Source organism: Uranotaenia lowii, chromosome 3 (genome assembly GCF_029784155.1).
Source record: "Uranotaenia lowii strain MFRU-FL chromosome 3, ASM2978415v1, whole genome shotgun sequence".
Lineage (NCBI taxonomy): Eukaryota > Metazoa > Arthropoda > Insecta > Diptera > Culicidae > Uranotaenia > Uranotaenia lowii.
In genome coordinates, this window is record NC_073693.1 from 162,198,336 (window position 1) to 162,215,553 (window position 17,218).

General features: G+C 35.8%; 2 protein-coding genes across 4 annotated transcripts in view; one reads left to right on the top strand and one right to left on the bottom strand.

Annotated features, from left to right (window-relative positions):
* The window catches only part of LOC129750756 (regulator of G-protein signaling 20), a 148,420-nt gene extending 145,095 nt beyond the window's left edge, over positions 1-3,325 (bottom strand). For 2 of the 3 annotated variants that reach the window (XM_055745781.1, XM_055745783.1), the window contains exon 1: positions 2,852-3,325. The gene's annotated coding sequence lies outside the window, so the exon portion shown is untranslated. Of the gene's footprint in view, positions 1-2,546; positions 2,569-2,851 lie in introns of those variants that run through there. The other variant, XM_055745784.1, reaches the window with a different exon arrangement.
* The window catches only part of LOC129752796 (uncharacterized), a 118,643-nt gene that overhangs the window by 78,350 nt on the left and 23,075 nt on the right, over positions 1-17,218 (top strand). The window lies entirely within an intron of this gene.

The following is a 17,218-nucleotide window of genomic DNA, read 5'->3' on the forward strand; positions in this document are numbered from 1 at the left end:
ACTTGTTGATTGATTAACAACACTTTCACTGATCTTCGTTGACGATTCCGCCGACGACGGCGGCTCGACGGCTGGTTCGATAAAACAGCAGAAAATTGTCGCACGGTTGGGGCTTTGGGTTTTGGGGATTCAGCATCAATATTTCCTGTAAAGAACAGCAATTAGTGTGAAATTATCAAGTCAATCAAACGTTAATTTTTAAATTGATTTACCTTTAATCAGCAACCACGGTTTGATTGGAAAAAAAAATAACATCTTTTGCCGACGCAGAACGGGACGGGAAACGAACAGGAATGAAAACAAAACAAAACTGACAAACTGACACCGGCGCTGGAATAAGCGTGCTTTGACATGTAATTTTCATAGAAATGGTTGAGCTGCTATACCCTTTTTCCAAAATTGTCAAGCGACGATGCAGAAATGTAAAATCACTTGTATTGTAAGGTTACATTTTTTTATCTGTGTAGATAAATATGAGTTAATCAACTTCGGAAATGGGATATTCCTTAACGGTCAATCAATATCTGGTATCAAACTCAGGTCTATTTTGTGCTTATGATTGTGATGAATCGAATTTGTTAGATAATTGAAATAGGATTAATCTAAGCCTCGAAACATATTCTAATTTTATTTATTTAGAGAGAATTTAACAGTATCTGTCATTCGTCCTCTCCTCGAAACATATCTAACTCATAATTTCCACAAGTTTTTAGTAACACAAAAACTGCATAGAAAAATGATTGTGATTATTACCCATTGAATTAAAAAAAAAAAGATTTATTTAAACAAGCGTAAAGATTATAAAATTGAAGTAGAGATCGATCGACGGGAAAGATGAGAGCATGGAAAGATTCATGTATCACAAATCCTAAATTTTTGTCAGCTTTTCTCCTGAATTAAAGCAGTTCTCGGGAACTCTCGTTAGCAATTTTTAAGTTTGGGATAACGAAAACAAATGAAAACTGAGACTGTAATTTTCTGAACATTGATCAGTTTACAACGCAATTTATTTTACTGATAAATATTATATGCTTAGTTATAAGACAATTTATTTCAAACTGCACAACGATAGGGGACTACAATTGCCAAATCTCCCCAGTTTCGATACTCGCTCGCAAAAGGACGAATGAACATTAGATTCGACGCCTGAAAGTTAATTTTATAAAAATCGGCATTGATGTAATCGATGAAAAACTAAACTTAATTGTTGTCAAAGCATTCCGCATGTTTTTAACTGAAAATATTGCTAATTAGGAAAATAAAATTAAAAACAACATGACTTGAAAGACTTTACAGGGTAGGATGTATAAAATCGTAAAACTATAATGACCCAAGCAACCAAAAGTCTCATAAAACAGGTACAAAAACGCTTACTCAGCCCCATCATTGATATGAAGTACGTTCTATGCAGCTCAAAATTTAAGTTCTTAGTGATACTTTCAAGTTCCAAAACAAGTCTTAATGATCTTCTATTCAGCTTCCAGCGGCCTCTTAATTCAGCTTCCAAAAAATCGGAAAATGAGCAAAAAAAATTCTCTCTATCTCAACTGAACCGTTGGCTTCGGTTCATATTACCTTCTCTTGATTATTTACTGTGTTCTGTACCGGTGCCGCTATGATGCCACGCGCCGGATTTCAAACTCGACAAATTGCTCAATTGCTTCTTTCCTACATTTCCTAAATATATCGCATCAGAATGGTCACTCATATACAAAATTACTTATTGAAAAAAACTTGCCCGGCTTGGGGATCGAACCCCGACCTTCGTGGTGAGAATCGAACACGCTACCACGAGACCACGCCTAGAAGTTGTTCTAACTAAAACTAAAACTCGAAGAGGTGATTTGATTTTGAAAGCACATCAATGCACTTTTTGTGACTTATCAAATCCCGTTTGAGCACTTTTGTGCCCTTTATGTGACTTACCAAATCCCGTATTGGGCACTTTTGTGCCCTTTATGTGACCTAAGTCCCGTATAACGTACGTATAGATCACTTTTGCAGCTTTCAAGTTCGTTAATGAGCACATATAGTTCACTAATGGGAATTGGGCAAAACAAGTCACATACAACGTACATATTAATCACTTTTGCAACTTTCAAGTTCATTAATGAGTACATAAAGTTCACTAAAGGGAATTGGGCAGTTGATTCTCTTTGTCAGCCAAAATGTAACTTTCAATGCCTTCATTCAAGTAAATATGTGACTTTTGGTTGCTTGGGGAATTATCAAACATTTTGTGCGAATCATTGACTACCGTGAAGCTATTCAAAAATCACTATCATAATCAAGTGAGAAATTCCAATAATTTCATACGCACATTCTAAATTATTTCAAAACATCCGAAAGCCGAAACATTTGGACTTTAATTGAAAGTTAATTCCAACCGACTGTGTATACCGACTGAAGCTAAAATCCTAGCGGAAAGTGCACGTAAAGCTGATTAAAACCATTATTTTGCATGCCAAACTCATTGAGGCGCTGCTGCCTGTCCGATCTGAACTGCTGGTTTGATTATTTGCAACATCAATTGGAGAAATTCTCACCCGGACCAGTTGCAAAACCAACGGAAATTAATTCCAACAAACCATCAGTTTTGCAAAACCGCAAAAACGTGTGAATGTTTCCAATAGCACCGAAAAGTATCATAGGATTTGCGATCAGATGTCGGTCTCTGACTGATGCCGTTGCCTGTTAACTTGTTGCCGTTGTTGTAGTTGTTGTTGTTGTTGATGATGCTGTAGCGCATGGATAAATTAATTTATAGCAAACTGTTTATGTTATAAATTAACATGTTTTCCACAGCGGAATGATTAAGATTGCAGCTTGATAGAACTTCGATTTCACACACCACTCCAATGATTTTTTTTTCTAATTTTGGCCTAAAACGGCCGACGATTTCAACACCACCGATTCCCGCACATTTTAAACGTATCAATTATTTTAATAAATTGATTCCATTTCAACAGCACTTCCGCAATCGCAGTCAGAGAGATTGCGAATCGAATCCCGTCCAGTTTGAAAAACTTCACTCCATTCAATCAACCACGGGACAGCTGATTCACGGAAATTCGCCCTGAGGAAGCGTCCGCAATCCCACAAACGTGTTTGGTATGTATTTGGAAAACGCGCGCGTTTTTCCTGGTTCGAAAACACCTCTAGTAAGTATGTCACACTTGTTGTTTTTCTCCTCCACAACGAAAAAAAACAGCATTGGCAACGAATACACAAGTTCATCAAACCGCCAAAAATGTACAATCTCGTCCCGAAACCGGCCCGTTCCCTATCTTGGCCACATCAGTACAGCAGCACTCCACCGTCAGCGAAGAACTGAACTACCGAAGACAGTGTGGCCAAAAGGTGGCGACCGAATGGCCACGGACGTGGATGTTTTATCGAAAAAGGGGTTCTGTTTTCCATCATTCAGATTGGAGGATGGAGCGATACGAGACTAGACGATTCATGCCATCGAGTGGAAAATCATCCCGGAGGAGGAAAGGCGAGGGAAGCCGAGGACGCAACGTGCATGGAGCTTTCGTTAAGTTTTTCCACCACGCGTTTTTGCTTCCCGTTTCGGTCAGGAGATTGTTTACATCTTAACTTCTGGTCGGAACGTGTTGCCATTTTTTAGGTTTAGTAGCATAATATAAACACTCATAACATTTGATTTACCTTATGATTTTTGGTATCAAGTGTGATATAATTCATGTTGTAATATAAGTAAAATCATGAGCATCACAAGTAATGATAGTATACACTTGGGTGCTTTCATAAAGTTTTTGAAGAAATCAATCTTACAAACCGTCACGAATTAGAACTAGATTTTATCTATTGAAAAATGGTGTTTTTAAACAATAAAGCGGGCCAATGAGTGAATAAGAGCTACTCCCATCAAAACACGCTTAAAAGTTTTCATGTTAGGCGATTTTCTTTACATTTTATACACAGCAAAAAATTTCTAAAAGTATACGGAATCTAAAACACGAGTAGTCTAATTTTTTACAAGTGTTAATCGAAGACGATGTAATTTTCAACTCTTTTTGATGTAATTTTAATCTTTTTTCAAAAATGAATAGAAATACATTGTTTCGCTATAATTTTACATTCCGTGATATAAAAATCAAGTGGTCAATAAATTTTATATCACAAACAGTGTAAAATTGTATGTTTGATTCAAAATTAAATGGAAATGTGCAACTTGTGTGGCGCGCTTTGGATACAAAATAAACAAGTAAGAAAATTATTCGAAAACGAGTCTTAGGCGTAGCTCTAGCATTTCTATAATCCTTCAAAAGCTGGTATGTTCACAATAATGTCATATTGAAAAAAAGAATACTATTGAAATTAATCAGTTTTCTCTCCATTGCAGCAAGATCAGATTTTTCGCAGTGGCAGTGATTTTTCGGAGAAATTTTCGTCAGGCGGAGGTGACGCGGACCGAAAAATAATTGTGTTCTGGGACGAATCGAGGATCCTGGTGACGGCCATCTGTTCAACATCACCGTGCTGGGAATCATCGGATGAAACAAAAATTCCAGGCTGACGCTGTGCGTGATGGTGTATATCTTTAAGGTTATTTTTGGAAATATATGCGAAATTAAAATTTTAAAAGCAGCGTATTCATTCATGGACAACAGCAAAACCTGAATATTTAGCAAATATTTCTAATATTTACGATAATAAATCATAAAATTTACATCCCCGTTTATTTTTACACGACGGCTTTCGTCGTCCGATTTCGTGCATTGTTTTCGATCTAAGTTTACACGCCTCAAAAATTACATTCTTGAAAAAAATACATCGTGATAGAATTTTACATCAAAATCAATGTTCCGTTTTCGTGCATCGTTTTCGGTCTAAAATTACACGATTTTTTCTTGCTGTGTATAGTTGAAATTGATGATAAGTTTTAATCGCCGATAAATTTATTGATTTAAGTATGTTCACGTGTTGACACCTTTGGCGAGATGAAATGTTAGGTAGAAGAATTTTGCAAACGAATGAAGAACAGGCGGATAGCCAAGCATCAGATAGGCTTCGTAGGATAAAGTTGGCGTTGAAAAGTCTACGGCAGTTTCACCCAAAATAATTTGCACGTAGGGGCTACGTGAAAAACTGCATAATTTTTATCCACTTGATTTTCACGTAGAAGGTACGAAATCAAAAAGTAAACGCGCGCCTATAAGAATTTGTGCTTCATGGAACGCACCTACATTTTACGTGAATTTTAATTGAGTTTAACGCAGTATGTTTATGAAAGCCACGGGGAATGTTTTCATTATCGGAATGAAAATAAGGGTGGTTTGTTTACTTTTTATTTTTCATGATGATTAAAAAAACGAAATTTCGTTATGAATAATCTTTATTTTTACATTCTTTGCTGCTTAAGCACTAAACACACTTTTATTTTTGGACATCCTGAAAAAAAAGAAAAGTATGCGTCAATTTAAAAAGTATTATTTGATTAAAAAATATTTTATTTTGTCCGTTGTTCCGTGAATGGTGTTCGTTGATCATCTTATTTGGAAAGCCTCACCAAAGAACGAGAGAACACAGCCATTGCTATCAGAAAAATGAAAATAACAAAAATTAGCTGATTACAATAAAGGAGATTTTTATCACTTACCAAAACGACTATTCCAAAACAAATGAATATCCGATCAAATCCTCCTTGCTAACATATTTAGCTGATGACAACAGACACAACGCCTTCAAAAAAAATTCACAACAGCTATAAAAGTAAGCTGACGGACCACAATTTAATTTTCTAATATGAATTTACCACGGAACGGATTTGAAATCATCCACTTAGACTTTACGTGAAATTCATGAGACAGTTATGTGGAAGTAAAGTAGTTGCTACCGGGGCGTCCTTGCTACACTGGGGTTACTACAAAATTCACGTAGAATCGATATAATGCATCAAAATCTTAGTTTACGGGAAAAATACCGTAGAAATAATTTCTAAATTATTTTGGGTGTTTGTATTGGAAAGCTTGAAAGTGTGGTGGTACGCTCTAGTCGTACAACAGACTACTCTGTATAGAAAGCGTGATCGTTTTCTGATCACACATATCAACACAGGTAATAATAAAAAGGTAAAATTTACCGAGATAGCAAGGTGAACACTCGTGGAAGCCAAAAAAGAAACTTCTACCTCTTCGAGGTGAACTGGAAAGAAAGGTATAATTCACCGAGAAAAAAGGTGAGAGGTAAATCTTACCTCGTAGCGAGGTGAACTTCACCTGAATCGAGCTGAATGAAAAGGTACAATTCACCTAAAAGGTAAATCCGTAAAAAGATATTACTTACCTCGTAGCGAGGTGGAGTTGACCTGGATTGAGCTTAACAAACGATTTTCCGAACCCGTTTATTGAGGTTAAGATGTTTTGTCATTCAGGAACAAGTTTTGCCTCGTGTCCAATATGTGAAAATCGGAACAGAATGGTAAGTATTTTCTTAGATATCATTTAGTTGTGCTGGTTCGCGTCATAATATTTTGCTTATGTTTCAGATCGGCCCACAGGTGGTGTATTCCACGTCATCCTCCAGATAACATTCCGGAAGGAGGGCATGAATGTACGCAATGCAGGAGGATTCAGCGGCCATGGTGGCTCGGAAGAACGCGAAGTCGAATTGCCACGAGCCTGGCGGACTTGCCTCAACATTTTTTTTTTAATTACGTGATACATACCAAAATTAAAAGGTAAAATTCCCTGTTTATCTCAAATAAATATAAATTTTTGAAAGAATTTTGTTTTTTGAATTTTTATTGAATAAACCAAGTAAACCAACTAATAGTATTTACCGCTTAAATCAGTGAATAAGGCAGTATTATTTACTTTTTTGCTAGGTATATGCGAAAAAGGTAAAATTAACCATTTTGCTAGATGAATTAAAACATGTAAAATTAACCTTTTTGCTAGGTGAATGAAAAAAGGTAGAATTTACCTCGAAAGAGGGGTGGATAAAAATCCCCTCGCTTCTCGATAAATTTTACCTTTTTATTTTCCGTGCAAACACAGCAGGCAAGTTGGATTGTGTACTGTGAATACACAATCGAGCAAAAACGTAGCACCACACCAACTTACATGTGCTTTCTTAGAGTAGTTGCTTGCTACTTGTTGATTTTTTCACATTTAATCTACTCGGCGTCCCAACTTTGCGAAAATTATCTAAGTGAATCGTTTTTTTTTGTATTTTCCCATTCATTAACCCCCGGGTGCGCATCTAAGAAAGCACATGTAAATCGGTGTGGTTCTACGGCCCGATTGTTTATCCACAGAACACAATCCAACTAGCCTTCTGTGTTTAGGAATATATGATCCATTTTTGGTGAACTGAGGTAGGTAAATATCTGATTTCGAAAGCCGCCTTGTTAAGGTTGCTAGTTTCCAATTTGTTAATAGTGATTGGAGCTACCACGTGTTGTGGGTACTTTGTTATGACCACTGTAATAAATTAAAAAAAATGCGATTTAATTTAAATCGTTACTTTAAATATGCATTTTATCAGTAATATTAAACATCTGGCAGCACTATAGGACTGTAGTTTTTAGTTTTCAAAAATTGAAGAAAAAAATTGAAATTTTTTACTTCTTCCATACAAATCAAATTGTCCGGATTTTCGTCCCATCGAGAAATATTGGGCAATAGTTAAGGGCAAACTGAAGAAATGTGGCAGAACCATGAAAACCCCCGCTCAAATGGAAAAGTGGTGGAACAAGATGGCGAATGAGGTTACCAGCAGTACTGTGCAGAAAATGATGGGTGGTATCACAAAAAAAAAGTTCGAAAATTCATCCGACGAATGATTTTTTTGTATTTTTTTCCTTTAAGTGCAATAAAAACCCTACAAAATGACATTTTTACTTTGGATGTACGTTATTTCTTTGCGGAGAAATGATTTATTTTATCCGATTCAGATCCGATTTTATTCCGATCGAGATTCTATGTAAAACAGAATTTACACTGTGATACCAATTAAAGATTTTTTTCTTTCTATTCGAACTTAATTTTACTTGATTTCTTTCTCTAAAGCTGATATAACAAGAAAAATACAAAGGTTCTGCATATATCTAGGGGTAAAAACCGCGTGAGAGACATAATAAGGCATTAGGCAGCGCACCTAGCGATTTATTTTGGAAGTTAGTAGTCCCGCTCAAGATCAAAGATGATTCCACTCAAGATCATATTTTAATTTCAAAAACTACACGATTAATTGATATTTTGATGGAAAACTTGTTTCCAAAACCCGAATAGGAGAGCAATTTAAGCATATTTAGAGCATCCGCAGCAATCGCGAGCAAAGTGAAAATGCTCACGAGTTTAATTACTTTTATACCGCACCGGGGGTTAGTATATGGGTGAGCAAAATAGGGCCGTTGCCGTCGGGACCGACAAAGTCACCAAATTTGCTCACAAGAAAGGGACGAGAGCAAACATGCACTGAAAAATTATAGACTACTAAATGTTTATTGATGATATTCTTTATTTTACAAAATGTTGAATAAAATGCATGATAAATTCAATTTAAAATAACAAAATAGTAATGATCGCATGGTAACTTAACTGGAAATGTGCTTTGGGATTTTTGATGACTGTCTGGGTGGCACCATATGCGAATTATTTTTCTAAAGATCTCTTAACAGTTTAGAACAGTTAAGATTTCCTAAACAGTTTATAAAATACTATAACCATTTGTGAACGTATATCGATATAAGGTTTTTTAGGAACTTCTTTATTCATCACTTTTTTTAGAAGAGGAAAAGGTATATTTCGAAAATGGGGCCCAAGTCACGGCCAGCACATCTCTCACTGAAAAATAGGGTGGTTTTTTTCTAGGGCCCGAAGGGAGTATCGATATAAGGTTGAATTTCATGATTATTCCACGTACGATATTGTACAATTTCTTAAAAATAAACAGAACGAGTTCGTAAGAATCTAATTTAAAAATTTATCAGGCAACTGTTTAAAAAATTTTTTAAACTATGAAAAAAATTCAATGCATAGCATTCAATGTATCTTTTTAACCATAACACAGTGCAATATTTGATACAATTGAAAAAATAAATTATTTTTGAATGAATAAATAACTGCCGCTTTGAATTTATTAATATGAATGATTTTTTAATTCCCTTTTTCAGTGTAACAGTTAAGACTCGCCCGCGATGCTCACCCAACTGGTGCGCGAAAGAGTGTGTATCCTAAAACCGGGCCGCTGAAATGAGCAAAACCGGGCCGCGTATACTCACTCATTGGTGCGTTTGCTCTTAGAAAACAGCTATAGTTTGTGAGTTAGTTTATTGTTTCGTGTTCATGAATTCCGAGTAGGCCTTGTTCGGGTGCGGACGCGTTTTTCTGTCAGTTCGTTGCTCTACAGTTTTGATTTTTTTTTCTAATTATTTTCTTCATGGAAAGTGGAATTTGGATGAAATAGAAAGTTTGTGGCAGGAAAAGTTGGACATGCAACAACAATGAATGCCTCAATACGGAAAACGCCAGTCGACAAGGAAGGCAAAGACAGGAAATCCCGGTGAAAAGTTTTTGGTTTTTCTGAGATATTTTGGACACTTTAATCTACAATGGCTTTAGCTGCTATACTGTACTGAAATTTGGTTAACAAGAAATATTTCCACATCCGAAAGATTTCGGAAGTTGGTTTTTCTTTTCTTGTTTTTAGCAGCTAGTAAATTCGTTATATGGTTTGGTTGCTTTGATCATTAAAATACTTGATGCATTTTAGTTTTTATTTTCTCACTTTTTTTTTCTCATTACGTTTTAATAAGGCCGGAACAAATTTCAAATCCTTCTTTTGTCACTCGGAGTTGGAACTTCGCGAGGGGGGGGGATAATAAAAAATAATGCGAAAAAGAAATAAATTGGAATAAATTGCACGAAAGCTTGTATGCAACAAAGATGCATAGAATATCATTGCACAAAACCTAAAAAACAAGTAAATTTTTATCAAAAAATTCAATAAAATCAAGAATACAAAAGGTGGAATAACTTCCATCTTCCAAAATTTGTTTTTTCGTCTTGTAATCTTTTGGATTCTTGAATTTTCTTTTTTGAAATTTACATTAAATACTTCAAACTTCATTTACTTCCCTCTTCGGGTTTTTGAAAATTTCGAAGGGGGGGAGGGGGGGGGGGGTGACAAAAGAAGAAATTGATATTTGTTCCAGCCTAATATTTTCTCATTAAAACGAAATATTTATTTATTATTGTCATCCACTTATGCGGACTGCATGCGCATTTATTTGGTCACTTTATAAACAGAAGACACGCATCTAAAAGTTTTCAAATAGGCATTTTTTAAACACTTTGATGCAAAACATGTTCCAAAATTTCCGAGGCATTGGTGATCTTGGTGTTCATATGTTTATGTATTCCATTTGGTGCTGAAATCTTTTAGAATAGAAAAATTCTAAGGATTTCGGTGTTGTATTAATGATTTCTCTGCTCTTGCAAATCTTTTCAAAAGCGAGCAATGGCGCTATAACCATGGTCGATGACCTGAGATGAAGGTACAAGGATCCAGAACTAAACATTGTATAATGGTTAAAGATTTTTCTATAATTATTGTATTGTTAGTTTTTGGACTCTATATAGAAAAACCTCATTTCCATCCCTTCAAGGAAGAATCGCAAGTCCCAACACCAACGTTGTCCACGTTTCTTTCTCCCCTGGTTCCAGTCGTCTCTGCCTTCGTCTGTGTACGTATCATAAGCATAAGCATGGGCATGAGCATACTTCATAGTTCCTTTTTCAGACACTTACTTAAAAAGTCAATTTCCTAAGGGGCTTTAACTTGAAATGTAGATAAACACGTTTAAAAATGCATTTTAAAAACGTTTGCCTTAAGCAGTTACTACAGAAACATAATGAGAACCCCCACTGGGGGAGTATAAGCACCATTAATGGGGGCACGATGAGCATTTTCTGTCGTAGAATCTAGCAGCGAGTTCAACTCCATGAAATCAACTAAATTATAGAGCTACATCTTGACTTGTTTCATGTGACGATTTGGCCTATTGGTTAGGTGTTAGGAAAGGTAATCCGAAGACAAGAGGTCGATTCCTTTTCGAGGTTTTTTTTTCACTAATCATTCATGATCGATTATTACGATTGTTGCACTATACGGATAGTAGCATCATCCGCGAAACAAAGCACCAGAAACATAATGTTAGAAACATTTGATTATCTTTCCGACACCTATCCAATAGGCTAAATCGTCAAATGTAAACTTATGAGCTGTGCCTCTATAATTCAATTGACTTCATCGAGTTAAATTCGCTGCTGGGCAGAAAATGCTCATCGTGCGCGATCAATGGCGCTCTACATGCCCCAGGTCAACAAGATGAAGTGAAAACGTGTTTTAAAATTGATTAGGTATAGTGGAAATAAAAAAAATATGGTGAAAATTAAGGGTCAATGTGTACATCATGGTGCAGTGCGTAAATTGTATGAAAGGATCTTGAAAAAGTGTTTTTTTCTTCATTTCGATAAGATTCATATATAAGATAAGATATTTGTTTAGTATAATCGATGTATAGTAGAACCCCGCTTATCCAAGCTTTGGTACGATCTCGACGTTTTATTCATATTATACGTATTTATTCCATATATTCATCAAGCTGTGTCAGTGCAAAAGAATACGGTTTGTCATTGATAGTTTGTAGAGGCTAATGTCAAGATCCAAATAAAGCTGTAACAGTCTTAAAATTCCCGATCCAAACTGGCAACAGTTTGCGGTTCGGAAAAAAATTAACGAAAAACCACAGCGCAAGTCCGTAGCCAAACGTGTGTCAGCTTTTCCAGAAGCCCCCAGCCACCCCAAACCAGTCTCGTTCGTTGCCCACATTGCCAGACCGTGAAAGAGTCCTACCACACCACCTAGCTAGTGGCATTCAGCCAGAAGAATCTCAGTCATATGGTTTTGGAAACATTTGTTATTTGTTTCTTTGTGTAGCCAGGCAGGCCAGAAAACTCTATTCGAAGCGCAACAAAAGAAAACCTCACTCGAGCGAGTGAGAGATGCTGAGAGAGATCTGGGAAAGCGCTGGAAATTTCTCCGTAATTAATCTTTTATCAGTAGAATGTACACTCATTTTCGTGAGATTGCTCCCACTTTTGAGGTTCTCTTTGTGTTGTTTCTAGTCCGACCGAGGGACATCTGTTCAGTGTTACAACGGATCGAATATTTTCCTCTCTTTTTTCCCGTAGTTTATTTCAGTGAGAAAAACCACCTTGTTTCTACCGTTTCTACGATGTGGAGAAAGTGAGAAAATTCGATCACTGCTCACGACTCACGTTTGCTCTTGCAAAGTGAGCGATGAGATGAGTTGTCGTAGAGAGCGCATGGTTCTGTTGTGTTGTGATGTGAGACGAGAACGTGAGAATTGTGTCATGATTCAAGTGTTTTGCTTTGCTGCCAACAACAATTTGTTGATTATATTTCGGTTCGTTTTTGAACAGCGAGAGTGGATCCTAAGCAGGATGACGATTGATGACGGATAGTATGCGAACATTAGGTTGGTTCACAGTGAAGATTTGGGGGTTATTTTCAGAATTTCAAGCGTTATCGGACTTGATGTAATCAAAGACGAGTTTGAATAGTAGGGTACATATCTATGGTCATGATTGGCAAAATCATTCAAAATTTGACCCATCCTAGCCAATCTATCACACACGTTCGTATGTAACATGAGATGATTCGGAACGCCTTGCAAGTGAATCGAGAGCACGCAAAATCGTCTTCACTCCATCAAAGTCACTGCACTTTGGCGTATTAGTCAGATGTGACTTTAACAACACAATGCGGTCGTGTTTGTGCGAATTCTCAAAGTTGAGTTGAGTTGAACACTGACAGAGCCAGAGAAGAACACCTCCGCAATAATCGTGCGGGTAAATGGGAAGAAAACCAATTCATTCATACCCGAGCGAGACTCTGAGACCGAGACCGAGACCGAGTGGTTTTATGCTGATGGTGACGATGGCTGCGTTGGTGATACTGCTGAAGCTGTCATGAAAGGAAGCTGAGAGAGCTACTGCTGGCTGGCTGCCGGGGAGATGAGATTAAAATGTTGAAGTGGTTTTTCTTGAAGGTGTCGAACGTAATCAAATTTAACGACTTTTGAATGGAAGGCTTACCGGCAGCATGTGTCCCAATTGAAATAATTATCTCACGAGATAACGTTAAGGGGGTGTTTGGTCGTTTCATCTTTAAGCGCCCATCTTTTTCACTAGTTTCAATTGAGTTGAATTATTTTTGGTCGAACGATAATATTCTATTGCAAGGTTCAGCCATAGAATTCAATGATTTAAAGCTTAGTTTTTTTAGAAATGAGACACTTTCTTTTGCTGATAGCTCGTTTACTAGTAATCGGACATTCAAAAATTGGACAGGATTTTTACTTAAATTTGAAATTTGAAATTTGAAATTTGAAATTTGAAATTTGAAATTTGAACGTAGAAGATTTAAGTTGAGTTTTGAGATATTTTAACTTAAGCCCTAGTTATTGATGATTGGGTGGAAAAATTTCATGTTGATCCAAGTTATCCCGGTGATCAATGTTACACCGTTTTACGGTACCAGAAACTATCTTCAACGCAGACAACATGTCTATTTTAAGACAGTATAGTAAACTCATCTCCAGTACACGTTTAAACGGTTTTGTATTCTTTTGGATAGCATTTGAAAAAAAATCGAACAATATGGCCCCCGAGAAAAATTGCCACGGGCCTTCGATGGCCAAACCCAGCCCTGCTAATCTTGTATGTACCCTTCGCGACTTACGATCTATACTAACCGTTAATACTTCAAATTCAATCTCATGATAGTTTTACTTCGTAATTGTCAGATTGTTCCAGCAGACATACCATTCAAATTGCTTTAAGATGGCTAAAAAATAATCAAGTTTAGTTAATTCCGGAACAGCATCCATTAAATTGCCCTCAGTTTCTTTTAGAAGAGGAGTATTGGACCGAAAAGTAGCAGAAATTGAAGGAAGAGGATGCAGCTACCTAAAATAAAGATTAGATGAAAAATATTTTGGAAAAACTTATCAATATCATAATTGCAGAAAGTGTTCGCTGGCCATTAGGAGATACCAAGAATAAAGTAGAATTTTTTTTTCTTACAAAAGACGATAAATATATTTCGTTTTATATTTTCTCATGAATTGTCATAAGATTACTTTCATTTCCTTCATAGAAAGTACATATTTTGATCAAAAAATATTTTTTGAGATACACGCCTTCGTAACTGTCCCATTTCTAAGTGAACTAAGCTATATTCTATAGATTTTTTTTTTGAATTTAAAATTTAAATAAAATGTAATTTAAAAAATGTAATAACACTCTCCCTATTCCCTCGGTTTCACAATTTTCGACAAATGTTGATAAAAATCATTTTTAAACGAAACTTAATTAAATTAAACTACTTGAGTCACCAATTTCTAAACTTTTATTCAAAAACAAGTAAACATACTAAACTCATTCTGTTCTTTTTAAATGATTTTCTAATAATTTTTAAGGTGTTCAAATTTTTCTATGAAAACTCTATATCGTAGTCCATTGCACAAGTTAACCTTCAATTGGCAACCAATAAAAGCTTTTCCATGCAGTGGTTAACAAAATAAAGCCTTTTACCTCTGTTGCGCCTTATCGGACAACTTTTCAGCGTTTTCAAAATTCAAATTTCAAAATTTTCAAATTTGTACTGTATTTAAACACGGAATTCAACGAAATTTTGTAAAAACGTTTTTTTTATGAACTGACTAAAAACTAGTAGTTTTTGGTTTTCAATTTTAGTGCGTTTAGTAGTTTTATAAACGAACTGATTTCGGTGACCCATTTCGGTGTTCCATCGGACCGATTACTGTCAAAAATAAAGGTTTTCGTTATGATTCGGTTGGGTTTAAGCTTGAAATCGGTTAGTTTTCCTTGACCGGGCTCGCGTCATCCGAAAATGAGTTTTTTTCCAAAGCGCAAATAATGAACGGATGAAAATCGAACCGAATTTTATACTTTTTCCGATCTGGAAACGAAAAAGGTAGCAGCTCATATCAATTTCACCTGAAACGGCGCCTCGGTTAGAGTTATAATTTAAAAAAAAATCTAATCGTTTGAAAATTATATAAGATAAGATAAGATAAGGTTACCAGATAGCCCGGTTTTATCCGGGTTTGCCCGGATATTTAATATGAAATTTTGAAGCAGTCCGGTCGCCGCGGGCCCGGTTGCCCGGATTTCTTTGGAAAAGTCTGGATTTTGCCATGTTTTTTTTTCCTATTCTCATTCTGAAATCAAACTTAAAAAAATAAATTTTATTGTAAATTTTTTTTATTTATTCGTCTAAAACGAAACTTTTTGTGCAAATTTCATAAAAATAATCACGAAAGGTTTTCTGAAACCCTTAAGTACTTTTAAAATCTGCTGATAGATATGGAATATGGAAAAATGTGCCCAGATATTTCTCGAATTTCGGTCGACAATTTTGGAATCAAGTGCTCGTATTTTGCCAGGTTTTAAGATAAAATAGTCCGGATTTGTTCGGCCCGGATACGTGCTGAAAAAAATCTGGCAACCTTATTCTTAGCGTTAACTCATCAAAAGTATGCAATATGTGTAACACGAAAATTTGGCCCTGATAGACGCAATTAAAATACGAATACAAAAAAAGAAATGACAATTTGTTTCATAATACAGTTTTCGATGCGCTACAAGAAGGATGAATGACATACTGGTATTAAAATCCTTCTGACGAAAAAAAAGTTTCACCGATCTTATCATTATCTCTGTTGTGTCTTCTTTGTTTCTTAATCGATTTAAATTATGTAAAAAAATTAACGAATTTTCGTTAAAAAGTATTTATAGAATGTGTTGTAAATCTTAAAAACTCTAATGCCCCTTTTTAAACCCTCTATAAATCCACAAATTTGCTCGACACGCTTTGGATTCCTAAAAGAAGTTGGCAGTTTGGCATGTTACTGGGTACAGAACGTACATTTTATTTAGTATAGCCCGTGTATGAGCATTCATCAAAAAATACATTTTTGTTTTCAAATGAACTCATAGAATTGTATGTATCTCGTTTTAGTAAGTCAAATTAGATTTTTCTTTTAAAATGCAAAAAGATGCTGAAAAACTCACCTTTGAAAGGGTGTAAGTGAATTTAAACAAATATGATAAACAAAGAATAACTTAGTGGTGGACAGTGGAATTTTCGATTATTTGAATTTCAAATGAGCTCAGAAAAAATGGAAACTGTTTTAGAACATTTCATCCCAATTTATCACAATTTTTGCAAAATTTTATCGTTATAAAGCTATCAGCAAATAAATAAAAGAAACCAGAGGATCTTGGATTCCCAAGGAATTATTAGAAAGAGATTTTTCAGTTCATTAAATTTGGTAATACGGCGTGCACAGATGCTTTGTACATTAATGTAAGCTGCATATGTTCAATTTATCATTGCATGAATCAGTGTTCAGCACTGTTTTTGGAATAGCAAAGGCATCATAAACTAAAATACTATCGATTTGAAAAGAAAGAGGAGGGGAAAAGGAATTGGCATACAAGGCGACTTGACTAACCTGATTTTCACAGTAGGCATCAATCGAATGTTGATACATACACCCAAAGAAGAGGTAGCAAAGTTCAATGCCGCTCGGCGCTAACATTTTATGGTATTTTCATTCGATTGGATAATTTCTTCCACAATAAAAAAAAAAGTGAGAATCGAGCCCAAAGCAACATTCCTATTTCGACTTGCCAGTCTGATAACCTAACCAGTGTACCAACTGAGTCAGTTAGCAAACTAAGGTTTTTTGTTTTGCCGCAATGCCGTTTGATCGGTGGTTTTTTCATCATCATTTGTCTTTGATGGTAGTGGGATGGGAATGGAATACTAGAAATTATTTTTGCCGGTCTACAAACACACAGCTGCCTACTGCCGGTCATCTGAGCCGGTAGTTGTTTGCCGGAAGTTAGAATTTTGTTTTCGTTCAGTTTTGCACCGGTGCATTACAGGTAGTGCTCTTTTTGCTGTCTTCATGCTCGAAATTATTGCGACACATTCAACAGGGCATAACTTTTTTACCATTGGGTAAAAATCAACCACATTTTGCACACTTTCTCATTGATGTGTATTGTTCACATGCTGTGTAACTCGAAGTCGTGTTTTTCGATAAAACGAAAATGGAGGTGAACCA